A 13,698-nucleotide genomic window follows, 5' to 3' on the forward strand; every position below is an offset into this window, starting at 1 on the left:
CCCCCTGAATCCAAGGGGCTATTTTTTTAAGTAGTTATTGTGGGTGTTTGCACCACATTACTCAGTCATGTTCATAGCAGGGAAAATTCTGCCAAACCATAAATTTTGTAAAACTAAAGCATGTGTAGTCAGAGCGAGTCCGTGGAACTCCTATAAGAGCATAGTAGTGGATTGAGATAACTGCTTGCAGTTTTTTTTAATGACTAAGATCTCCAGACCCCCTGAGGAAATTGCTGGCAAGCCTAAATATTTAGTCATATGTGGACTGATGGTACTCATTTGTAGATGTACTTAGGATATGTTTAATGGACCATGCCCACAAACTACTGCCTTGATTTATCTTATGTTTCCTTATGTTGAATGTGTATTTTTCAGCGAATTCATATATCCAAGCTATTTTGAAGGACATTATATAAGAGGCACTTCATTATGTACCCTTATGCATATGATAGCGGAGTGTCGCCTTTAAGTAAACATGCATTGGGTTTTATGCAGGTATATCCTCTGCGTTTGCTCGTTCCCTGCTCCCCAGCAGTAAGTGACGCATGTTCTCCACAGTAGTGCTCACGCACAGATACTCAATACCTGCCAGCACTGGTGTGTGTTAAAGACCCCGCCACATACATGTGCAGAAAATACATTCATATCAATAGGAGAACTTTACAGACATTGATTGCCTCCTTCAAGAAGCCAAAACATGGGAAGAAGCTTTTTCTGCTGGGGTAGCTGATAAGTCTTAATTGTATTTCTTTTTTTAAACAAAAGCCAAGAATGCTTATTTAAATGTTCTAAAATATGCACTCATCTCTGCTTATTCCACAAGGACCATTACACACAACCTTGATTGATCTTTTGAAAGGTGTACTGTATGTTACTGTTATATTGGCAGGATAAAGATCACTGCATATTCAACGTTTACAGTTACATTTTACAGAAGACTGCACGTTTAAGACATGTCCGTTGTATCTTTACTGTGCAGAAGTATCCAGTGTTCTTTGTACTGTCTGGACTGAGATAATAGAGTGCTATTTTAAACCTTGTGTCAACATTTAAATTATACCTCCATCTGCACTTTGAGTTTTCTGTTCAGTTTTGTAACATTGGAACGTCACAACTTCTTCCTGGTGGTGTCTATTGTGTTTATTTAGTAGCTTTGCAGAAGGACAGTAAGCTTTTTCTTTATTCTAATAATGGGAAGTGCCCGGTCCTCAGTGTTACCATTCAGTAAGGTATGGATACCTAGAAGATGCTGGTCTTGCTTCAGGAGAGAAGCGTAAGAGGAGGTGACTGGAGACTCTTTTCACTGTGGAACCTATGGTACTTGGAGCCACAGTCACTTGGTTTATCTCATGGCTTTTTCTGGGAGAAAAACAAATAGGGTTTGTGCTTTAGGATCCCCTGTGTGATGTGACCATGTTATATCTGTTTGCTTATGGCAGGGGAATCCACCGGAAGCACCTGACATGTTGCAATGCCAAAAGGGGGTTGGTGTATATATCTAGTCTACCAAGTGTGATTGTTACAGACAAAACATGGAAAACAATGTAATCCTCTCTTTAATCCCAAACATAGCTCTATAATCAATAACTGTAAAGATTAACGATAAGAATAAAAAACAAGAATTCCCTGTCCTCATGTATGCACACTATGTGACCACTATCACTATCCACAATACCAAGCGTCAGCTGGAGTGCTATATACCATAACCCACAAGCGCACTGGAAATGTGTTATCTGGAATGATGAATCACTTCATTATCTAGAACTGTGCTACCTGCTAGAATACATAGTGCCTACTGTAACCTTTGGTGGAGGCAGGATAATTACTGGGGCTAGGATCAGGGTTTGGGTTTTGGGAACTGAAAAGCTAGGCTTCTTAGTTCCAGTGAAGGGTGATGTTAATGCTACAGCTCACTAAAACGTTTTAGGCAAGTATATGCTTCCAAATTTTCATGCTGTGGCACCAGTTTGGGGAAGGCCCTTTCCCGGCATGCCTGTGCCCCAGTGCACAAAGCAAGGTCCACAAAATCTTAAATGGTTTTGGATGGGGCGTCCAACAATCTTATATTAGTGATGGTCAGGTCGCCACATACTTTTGGTTGTATAGTGTATATTCCTGTGACTGATTTACAAGTACATTTTCAGATGACATAATTAATTTCACTCTTTTTGGTGCAAAAGCATGACAAGTGTACCCCTTTAGATAAAATAAATGTGTGCCTTTACAGATTTGCATTCTGGTATTACTTGCATTCCTGAAAACTTTGTGGTAATTCATAAAACAGGTATTATGAATATGGTTAAGGACAAAGTTGTCTCTTTAAAGTAATTAGAAAACACTGGATGATTTCTGAATAATTTAGCATTGCGTGCAGTGATTTAGTTCAGCAATTAGTGCAGAGGGTAAAATTTATGCATGGAGAAAAAAAATATATATTTTTAGACAATTTTTTGTTCAGTTGATACAAAATGGAAACTGTCACACCTTTTGGCATAAGTAAATTAATTTATTGAAACTACTAATAGTTTGTTTTTTGTTTGTCCATCTGTGTCACTAATTAAAAAATTCACGGCAGCAGCCTGTGGCAGAACCAGCATCGTCTAATCACTATTCTGTGTCTACGTACTTTCCTCCCCTTTACAAAGGTGGCCTGAACAAATCGACAATTATCAGCAACTTAACAACATGAAAGGGGTTTAATCATGTAGTTGAGATGCCCCCGATGGTGTAGACATGGGGTAGGTTTCTTGTCCGTTCCTAAAGTACCAGGGTTTTCGAGAAATGGAGCCAAGAATTTGATGATGCTATAAATTAAATCATGGGACAGTTTAACCCTTCCTCTGTGATCCTCAGTTTCCATTTATGCCAAATTCTACTGTATCCCATACAACGTTCTGCCATGTAACTTTGTATGGAGAATTGTGGAAAAGTGACAGAACATTTTAAACAAATTATAAACCACAGCTCTCCGGCTCCTACTGATTAGAGCCCTGCATCAAGAGAAGTAAGAACTGAAACTCTCTCAACCTGCCTGATTAGAGGAAGTGGAAAAAACAATAACCACACGCATGTCACTGAGGCAACAAAACACAAAATGTTTGCACGTCATCGATATACTGATATGAGTTTAGCTGCTGCCCTGGGATGACAGCAAATAGACATTTTAGATAAATTTGAAACGAAACCAAAAACTAGAAAGATACGTCAATATGGGGGGGATGCATAAAACACTGACGGTCGCACTGCTCACAATGCTAGACATGTCAGTGCAACAGCCAGATATCCCCGATCCTAATACTTAAACCTATATAAAATCTCTTAGATGTCTTTCAATTTTCTTTTGATTGGTTAATAGCCTAAAAATGAATTCCATTGTCTGTTGAGCTTTTTCAACTACTTTCTAATAGTTTAGTCCCGGGAGCATGTTACAACTTCATACACGGAATGACAACATGATTTCTATCTAATAGGATTATTGGTTAATTGCTGCAATTCATACATGTCAGACATTACTATTGGATGCAAAAAATCTGTGTAGGTCTGGACCCCCCAATCACATTATACAATGTACGGTTAATTCATGGTTAATGTTGGTGCTCTCTGGAGTTAGTTGATGGGAATTGATTCTTCTGGTCCCCCTGACTCCTACATCCCAGCGTACAGGTCGCCTAGTCCCATCCTGCTATAAAACAAAGGCTTTACTGTTCCTTATGGACTGTCCCCACTTTGCCCAGTCCATAAGGACCTCAGTTGAAAGACCCCTTTTATGTCAGTGAAGAAGAAAGAACATGCCTCTGGCAGATCATTGTGCTGGAAAAAAATCATAGTAAGAACCCTAGCACTTCGTGATTACCGTTTTACTTGCTGGGAACTGTGCCTATATGAACTACCATTTATATTACTCAGTTTCTTCAAATTAACTCTTTTTTAAAAAAAAATGTCAGGTGTACTTAATTGGTTGATGGCAGAGGAGGCCCCTGCAGGTGACCAATAGAGTTGCTCGTACGGACGTTTAACATCCTGGCGCCAAAGCTGCTGCTTAGTCAGTACCGTGTTAACCCCGTATTAACCCCTTCTACAAAAAATGGTAAGAAACGAACGCGAAGAATGTACACGAATATTCGCTCGAACCGAACACAGGAACGGGCGAATATTCACGGACTACGAAGATTTTTCCCCCCTACGAAGACGAACACGAAGAGTTGGTTGACGCCCAAGTCTAGTACACGGTGCTATCAGGTATTTGCCCGGTGTGTCAGTTGTGTCAGTTGGCCAGTCCAGACCTGCTCAGAATTCATAATATACAAGGCCATACAGGTCAATAGCAACCTGTACCTGTCACTTTTACAAATGTGCACCTCACTGGAGACTTTCTACATATACCTGTTTTGCATGTTTACTGACCATTAATTAATGGATCCCAGAGACTGAGACAATGGTCGAGACAATCACCTAACAGGACATAAGTCCAACCGAAGAGACCACCCAAATAAGTAATGTTGCCAATTATAGCTCAGGAAAAAGATGAAAGTTATTTGGAAAGATTAGTACAAATTGAGCATTAAATGCCACAGGCTAACATAGTCCTAACATAGGTGGCAGGTCACCTAGTAAATTCTATAATTATAAACTCATGTGGTACATTTAATTGTTGGGTAGACAAGCTACCATTTGATCAGCTTTTTACTATTAGAAAGTAGGTGTTTGGCCAACACACCAGACCAGAATAGGACCACATGCATTTGGCTTCAAAGAACTAAACACCCTTATCAGAACCTAAAATCTTACATTAAGTCAGTAGTTTCAATTCTGTCATCCCTTACATGTTTCTTACTTTGACTGATTGTCACGTGAATTATTGTACAAAAAACATTTTTCAGAAAACCACTTGAATGTCCGTTCTAGAGTCAGGGATTTCAAAACTGAAAATGCTACGTGACACTTGAGATGCCCCAGGGTTCCCTAGAGGTTAAAAAAAAAAAACTAGCGAAATTTACATCTTTCAATTTCACTACAAAACTTGAAAAGTAATCCTGAGAAGCTGTTTTTATGAAAGCATTTCACTTGAGAGAGATGATATTTCCGGCAAAACCCATCAAAGCAGATGTGCTCTATGTGACTTTCTAAAGTGTGCCGCACAGCTGAATTCTCAGTAATTTCTCTCAAATTACAATAATGGCTGATTAATACCATCAACCCCAAAACTGCTATAGTATAGACACATATTTAAACCGGTTCTACAAAGAAAACTATTATTAAAAAGAAAACATTTATAACAGTGTGGAAAATGTTGTGAATATTCTGTATTCTTTAACCTACCAACCATTGGACCAATTATGGAACTTTGGGCATGCGTTAGTCTCTCCTAATATGAGCTTGTTACAAAATGATCAGCCAAATCAGGTGGATGCAGTGAGGTTAACATTACATTCAAAGCACAAGCATCAAATAATGTAGCTGCAACCAGGCTATTGATCCAACTTTATGTATGTAAAAATGTCTTGATGTGCCACACTGGGGCATTTTGCGTCCTGTTTGTGTAAAATAAAGAGGTATATTAAACAAATGGCAAATGGAGTACTGACTTTTAATACTTTTGCAAGGTGGACAATGACAACAGCTATTGCAGCATTGGGATAAAGGTGATATACCAGGAATATGTACGCTTCTGGGACAGGGGACAGTGGCCGAGGGCTTCCAGACATAATTGCTGGAAGGCACAAAACGCATGTGTAGGTGTTTACATTAACTAAGGCTTAGGCAGTTAAGGCAGACAAGTCTGATTGATAGGTCTACAACAAAGATACAAGTCTGGGGATGACAAGAAAACAAAAACTAGAAATCCACCTGCAAATACCATGTAAGCCACAGTCAACTCATTTGTCACTTCTCCGGATGTTTTTCCCACACACCACACACAGTCGGTTACCAACTAGTTACACAAATACAGCCAAACACGTTTGGAGGCAGTGTGGGAGGCAGGTGTTCACTTCAGTCTTTCCATATAACCACAAGTTAATGTACATGTCTATCAACGTACACTCCAGCCATCGTATGCACTTCAATACTTGACTTGCACTGGATCCCTAAAGCTTTTTGACTTCCAAATGGCCATGTGTGACAGGGCTCTCTCCACCTAATGTATCGGTTTGTCTTAGTCTGTCAATTCCCATCTTGTCATACCCCTTGAATATATGTATTGTATTAAGCACTGGGTAAACTGTTGGCGCTATATAAATAAAAGATAATAATAATAATAATAATTCTCCTCTTGTCATACCCCTTGAATATATGTATTGTATTAAGCGTATTGTAAATGGTTGGCGCTATATAAATAAAAGATAATAATAACAATAATAATAATAATAATGTGTGGGTACTCACAATAAGACAGGCCCACTTCTGACTCATGTGAGATTTCCAGGGGATCTAATCAATTCAATGGGAGTACTTTTCTGCCAGTGATTGTGAATTTTGCCAAGAGGAGGAGGTACACTGCGGAATATACGGTATATATATATATATATATATATATATATATATATATATATATATATATATACACAAAGGCCTTTTTGTACACCCTAAATATCTGTTTTGTTGCTCCACAGTCCATGTCTTTTTTATACTTTTAGAAGGACATTAATGACGTTCTCTTATACTTGCCCTCCACACAATATGAATGCTTCCATTGCACCCCTGCCAGGTACCAGACTGACACACATAGAGGGTCATTTCTGAGGTGAATGTTGGCAACCCCTTTAGTCTAGGCATCCTGGGTAACAGGGTAACAGGCCATGAAAGGTCTTTTTTGGCAAGTACCCCCCTACAAATTTTAAAAGTTGAAGGCACGACCAGTTCTAGACTAGACACCAGGCAGGCAGCCTTTTTGTTGCCCCTCACCAGTGCATGGCATGTTTTTATTATTTATTATTATTTATGACGTGTTCAGGCTGCCTTTATAAGAGGAAGGAGAAGAGGCCATGACATCATGAGATTAAACTGATATGCTAGCTTTGTTTCCAGCAAAAATAGCTCCTTGTTTTTTTTTTCATCTATTAACTCCAAAACAATCACACTGGTTGGAATACACTCAAGTTAATGGCAGATTTAATACATTAATTTGATTCGAGGCAATGATTTTTAGAGACATGAAAATGTACTTTTTTTGATGAGGCCCAGAATACATAAAGAACTGTATTCCACTTATGGACTATAGCTAAATATTCATATTCTTTCATAATATTTATATTTACTGCTGTGCCTGTCTGGATAAATAAATGGAAGGATTTGTCCCCTGTAACTACTCAGGACGTCTCACTTATGCGTCATAGACCTTATGAATTATACACACATCATGGGAACGCAAAGCAAATGTATATAGAAAATAGTACAATACTATAGTATGAGGTCAATCACAATCTAAATATTTTACCCAGTTTGAGGCTTCTGGCAGTGGTATAACATAGCGTTTTGTTTTTTTCAGTCTGTTTTACAATATAATGTGACTATTGAAATAATTTTGCGTTATTCTCTGTACATCCTCTTGATTTTCTGCAGTGATATTTTCAATTAAGTAGTGAGTCCCGGTGTAAGTCACACCTCATCTACCTGGACATGAATCACTATTTGTTCTACTTGAGACATCATGTTCGTGTTTAAAATAGTTGAAAACCTTTTGATCTCTGTAACTGTGACAACGGGCTATTAGCATAAACCAACATTCTGCTTCCATGTGGTTACTTACTACCGGCACATACTGAATTCAAATTAGCCCCCATCTCTCTCCTCCGAAAATATTGAAACTTTCTCAACATGGCCCATTTCATTAAAACAAATTGAAGAAGGGGATAATTTCCATTTGAATATAATGCCATCAGGAATATAGTTCTTTTCTTTTTGCTCACTACATTCTTGTTTTTTTTCTTGAAAAATGAGAAAGGAAAATATTCTTTCACCCAGTTGTCCAAATATAACCAAACCACTGGTAAATATTTAGTTTTCAAGCAGGATCTGGGTTTCTCATTTATTAAGTTAGCAATTTTTATTACTGACAGTGGAACGAAGGTGGCAGCTCTTTAGCTTCAAGCTTTTCGGGACCACACTTCCCTTGATGGTCCTCTTTTATAGGAGCTCTGAATGTTTGCTAAGGTATCACTGTGTTCTATATCTATAGTAATAATAAACCTTTGAGTGCCGGGGACTAGGACAAGTTTTTATTTGTAGGAGGCCAGGCCAATCTTGATTGCACATCTGGATTTAGTCAGTGACATATTTAGCAATCAATAAATAACGAAATTGCAATAACATGAATAAACATAACACATACTGGTACAGAAGGAGAAAAGGGTGCTGGTCCCATGAGCTTATACTCTATTAGTCAGTTAATAGTGTTCTTCTTTGGCAATGGAATGGTGGGAAGTACATACATTTGTGGATTACAAGACTTCCTTTGCTTGTATCTATTTTATTTTTACCAATATTTGTTTTTTTTGTTAACAAAAAGCTTTATAGATGCTCAGAGGCTTAAGCAATCAATTAGATCACTGAGAATATGCCCTATGCTAAAAGACACTGCACATCTTATTCAGATACCTGGCCTTTCCTCTATATACATCTTCTGCGGTAAGAATGTTCGCTTCAACTAAGAGTAACTATATCTTCAAATACGACCAAAAGAACTTCAAACGATTCCATTAATTATATTGTTTGAAGTTATTCTTATATGTTGTGTTTATGATGTCTTCATGGTGGAATGGCCTTACACAAAACAATAGTAGAGATGCTTTTACACCCCGAGCCATTACAGAGATATATAGAACCTCATTTATTAAAACAAGGAGTCCTTTGAAGAAAGCGGTTGTGAAGTCTACATGTCTGACATGTTGGGTGCCAGAAGGATCATTGCACACCTCTTTTAAACTGTAAAGGTGAGCTTGTTAGTAAAAACTATGGGAATTCCATATTAAAGGACACTCCAGCCGTTTTATGCACCTTAATGCACATGATAGCTGAAGGTTCGCTTTAAATGTCTGTGGTGTACCCTTTGCAGATGCAAGGGGGGATTCTGCAGAGTCCCTCCATATGCATTTGCCCCATCCCCCATCTATTTGCTGTACCTATATGTGATCTATCTACCACCAGTGGTATATTTACCATCAATCAGCTCCATGAGACCCCCATTGATTTCAATGGGAGAACCTTCCTGCGACTGATTGGCTGCTTTATTCGCAGAAAAATTGTTACAGAGGAGGCAGTTAGCTTCAGCTGCAGCTTCTACTTTAAAGTTTTTTTGTTTTGTAAACTGTCCCCCAAAAGACCAGCTTTCCCCCAGCCTATACTATGTAAACAAAATGTTATAAAAGTATGGACCTTACAAAGATGCATCTTTGATGATATTTCACATGTTGTTGTGTCATTTGATGCATCTGGCATTGAATGTAGTTCATCTTAAATTTGTCATGATGCAATCTTCTGTCCACAAAGAGAGGAAAAGGATAAACATCATTTGAACTTTTTTTGTGGCATATACTCTTGCTGTCAACTTAGATCAGATTTTGACGCTGTCCCAACCCACAGTTTTAAAGAACAAATAATTGTATCAAGTACATAAACATTTGAACGATAATCCATACAGGATTTTTTTACTTTCTTTTTAATGCCATGGGAGGTGTGTTTGTCAGATCTTCCGTCATAGTTTAATGCTCAGATAATTCAGCTTTGAGGAAAATTATTTCAGTGCTAAAACCCCCGTCTCTTGATGTTTCAGTGTGTAAAAGAAACATCTAATCCCTACAAGTCTGAACAATCCTTGGGGATTTTCATGAGGAAGGTGCAGTTCCACTTTAAAGCTAATGACACTGTTTGCTAGGGTGAAAAAGAGGATGCTTTGAGGATTAATGAAAGACAAATGTAATCGGAAACAATTGATGGATACGTGACATTGTGTATCTACAGTGTATGTTAGCTCCATTATAGAAAATGGGTCTCAACTTCAGTACAGGGGGCTGTATATAGAGAACGCTCCAATACCTGTACCAGCGTGACACATATTCCTTGTAAAGTCATATCGATGTAATAGATTTGTGTTTAAAACTAATTTTTGATCATACACACTATATTCCTTGGCTTATGCATGATTATTTTATTTATAACTCATGTTATGCGATGGGCCCTACAAATCAAGCCTAGAGGTGCCTCTTGGTGAGGAGAAGGAAGAGAACTTTAGAAGTTGAGACGGATTAGATAAAGCTAGTTGTGCCACATTCAGACACAAATCTCAGCTTTCTTGAGGAAACATTTCAAACTACATATACTCACAACAACAGTTTACTGACTGATCAAAAGCACACGCTATGGGCTCTCTTAATAAATGAATTTGGTTATGGTAAAAGCTGTGGCAAAGTCACCCTGTAAATGTTGTTGCCGGTTCTTAAGATCAGACGTATCAGTGTTAAAACCCATGGAACGCCTGAAGTTGTAATTATATTGTTTCTTTCCAAAACATCCATTAGGTCAAGGCATCGTTTTTAAGAAGTCTTTCTTCCTATAGCACATCATTTGGTGCTCTCTTCAAAGCTTCTGCATGCAGTGCCAAGCAAGAGAACCAAGGACGGATGAGGGTGTCTCTTTATCCGGCTGAGAACAGAAGTCAAAGGCCTGTTTGGAAGTAAAACATCTGTTTGCTTTTGTGTTTGAAACATGATCATTGCTACTTCCCTCCATCCTGCTTCATTCTTCTGATCATCTTGAAGTTTGGAGTTCTAAATGGTAGAAATAACATCGTCCTGAAAAAAAAAAGAACTTGTGTTTGCATAAAATGCATCTGCTGATGAAAGAACACCCCTCTTACTAACAATACATAACAACAAAGGAATAATTAAGTTGCCCAGGGCAAAATTACAGTTCCTTTTCATGACTGCTTTCAGTGAGTGTTTTAATGTTTTTATTAGAAAACTGCATTGTATTAAATTTATGGAAAATGAAGCACTTAAACCATTTTATGTTATTCATACACTAATATATATAGTTGATTTGTTGTTCACTGTTAATATAGTGAGATAATAAAACAATAATGAGTTGAAACATAATTAAAGTATGAAAGGAATTACTTTGGTTGCATGGGCACCAGTGATTTTGGAATAATAGTCAGTAGACCATTCTTCCATCATATTATGACCTTGACTGCTTACAGGTTCAGTATATAACCCACATAATCTTCATAATTGGATCCCAAAATAATTTGCCATGCATTTGTTGGCATTGCAGAGGCCATATAATCACACTTGAGTTGGAGTTTGAAATGGCCAAAGAGGTGTGATTAGAGGAGCAAGAATGTGTGTCCTATATATAACTATTTGAGCGTATATATATTTATATATATATATATATATATATATATACACACACGTATAAACTGCCCATACACACACATGCACTGCCCATACACACATATGCACTGACCTTGCACACACATATGCACATACACTGAACACAGTGTCTCACGTTTCTATCATTAAATGGGTTCATTACAGAAAAAACTATCTTAATACATTGTTATCGCTCTTTTAATAAAAGGTTATCAAATGGAAACATTAAAGGCAATAAAGTTAATCATTTACAGAAAAAATACATAATGACAGAACTAAATACAGAAAATATTATTGATCTGAGAGATTTCTTCTATAAATATTTAAAGTACACGGGGTGACTTATCATACTACACGGCCTCTAATTTATAGTAATTATTTTTATGTGATGAATGTTATGATATATTTTCAATGATGTCATTTTATGATAACATGTACTACGAGCTTCTTTTATTGCTTTCGACGCATGTAAACCCTTGTCTCCCTATATTGTCACAGCAAATTCAATGATTTAGTTTGGGTTGTCTGCAAATGTATTTTGTTATATTTTTGTTTGCTAATATGATCGAGGCTGAATTAGCTTTGTGGCTAAGCTTTTGGGGAATGATTCTACCAATTTTGCACTAATATGATAGAGCAAACTGCCAACAGACTGAAAAGCTGACGTGGTGGGAGAGTTGCTGTATATATTGTATATATTTCCCTGTTGGAAAGAAATTAAACCACTAGCAGGGAAGTACACAATTCAAAATAAACAGTACTAAACAGATCAACTTTTTGTTTAGTGACTTCAGGAATAAGGGTTAATGATGTTTTGCAACAGGGCTGTAGTATGAATGAGAGTGTTGATGTAATAGTGGAGGTCTGAAAGGTTTCTACACATTGCAAAATGAAACGTCCTCTTGTTCATTCAAAACATATCTGCATTTCTCCTGGAGGAACACAGATGTTGCCTGTTTGGAGTCTGCCTGACATTATGGAAAAAGTCATTTAAAATGATGTGAAGGAGCCAGGTATCCATATAATGAGAGGATTGAATAGAGTGGTTATGAGAGCCAGAAGGCTCAGAAAGTCCAACCACTACTGACCAACCATAATATATAGCTTCATACTAGGGGAGATTGTATTAAGAAGTACAGGGTAACCCAGCTAAACCCTTGATTTGCTCATACCTGCTTCAACACAGTTGGCTATTCAGAAATGCAACCAGAACTCTATAGTATTTAATCTTGTTATGTGTATCTTTAAAGGAAGCTCCATAGAAATGTTATAAAATGCTTTCCAGATTTAGGTGGATATTTCCAGAGAGCCCGGGGAAATATTATGAATGTCTTACTTTGTGCTCTTCCGGTTGAATGGTACAGCTGACTCCACTACTGCATAGTCAGGAATGATGAGATTAAAAATCTTGTGTACTTCAGCTGTTCAAATCTACAAGATCATATCTATACACTCCTTTGACCATCTTTTCTTTCATTGGACCTGTTGTAGGAGCTATCTGGATTTACTCATAGCAGCTTTCCAAAACTCATAAATAATCAGGTCTTAGAAAAAAAGCAAACTATCCTTCCCTGGAGAAAAACTGACAATTTATTAAAAGGCCAGGTTAAAAGTGTTTTTTCCACATCAGAACCAATATATGTTAACAGAAAATACCATGTAATTTGTCGCCAATCTGGAGAATAAACTAATAGTAACATTAGAGCTGACTGTAAGTTATTATGAAGGGTTTGTGCATCTGCCATTGATCTGCAAGATGATACTGATTTATTCCAACCATTCGAAGGCTGACAATGAAGATAGTTATGGTTTTTTTAACTGCCATAGTCTATTTTCTCACGTTGAATTTCTCTTCTCCATATTATTTTCCATTCGCTTGTCTAAAATAGTATAGAAGTGATATTTATGCATCATCAAAGGAGAATGCACGTTAAAGCAGTCTGTGAATAATATATATTTATATGATTTTAAAATCTTTAAATACCCTTAAAGAGAAACTGCAGCTCCAGGATTGCAGAAGAACACCTCCTTCATGGTCTGCTGTTCCACATGCCTTAGAAATTTTAGATATTTTTTATTATGATCCAAATAGAACAGCCAGGTCACTTGAAGGCCAAAGGCTGCATGAAGGGGAAAGTCAGGGCATTCCCCATGGTCTGGTAGCAGAAAGAAAATTCTTCCACTATATGCCCCAGACTCACGTGCTGTGGCATATTCGTTGCTTCAGACTGCTACATCTACTGCAACGCCTGTGCATTCAATGACTGCCATCCCTGATGCACTTCACAAAAGTTCCCTCTCAGCTCAAGATTCTAACCTAATGGCCTCT

Source organism: Spea bombifrons, chromosome 2 (genome assembly GCF_027358695.1).
Source record: "Spea bombifrons isolate aSpeBom1 chromosome 2, aSpeBom1.2.pri, whole genome shotgun sequence".
NCBI lineage: Eukaryota > Metazoa > Chordata > Amphibia > Anura > Pelobatidae > Spea > Spea bombifrons.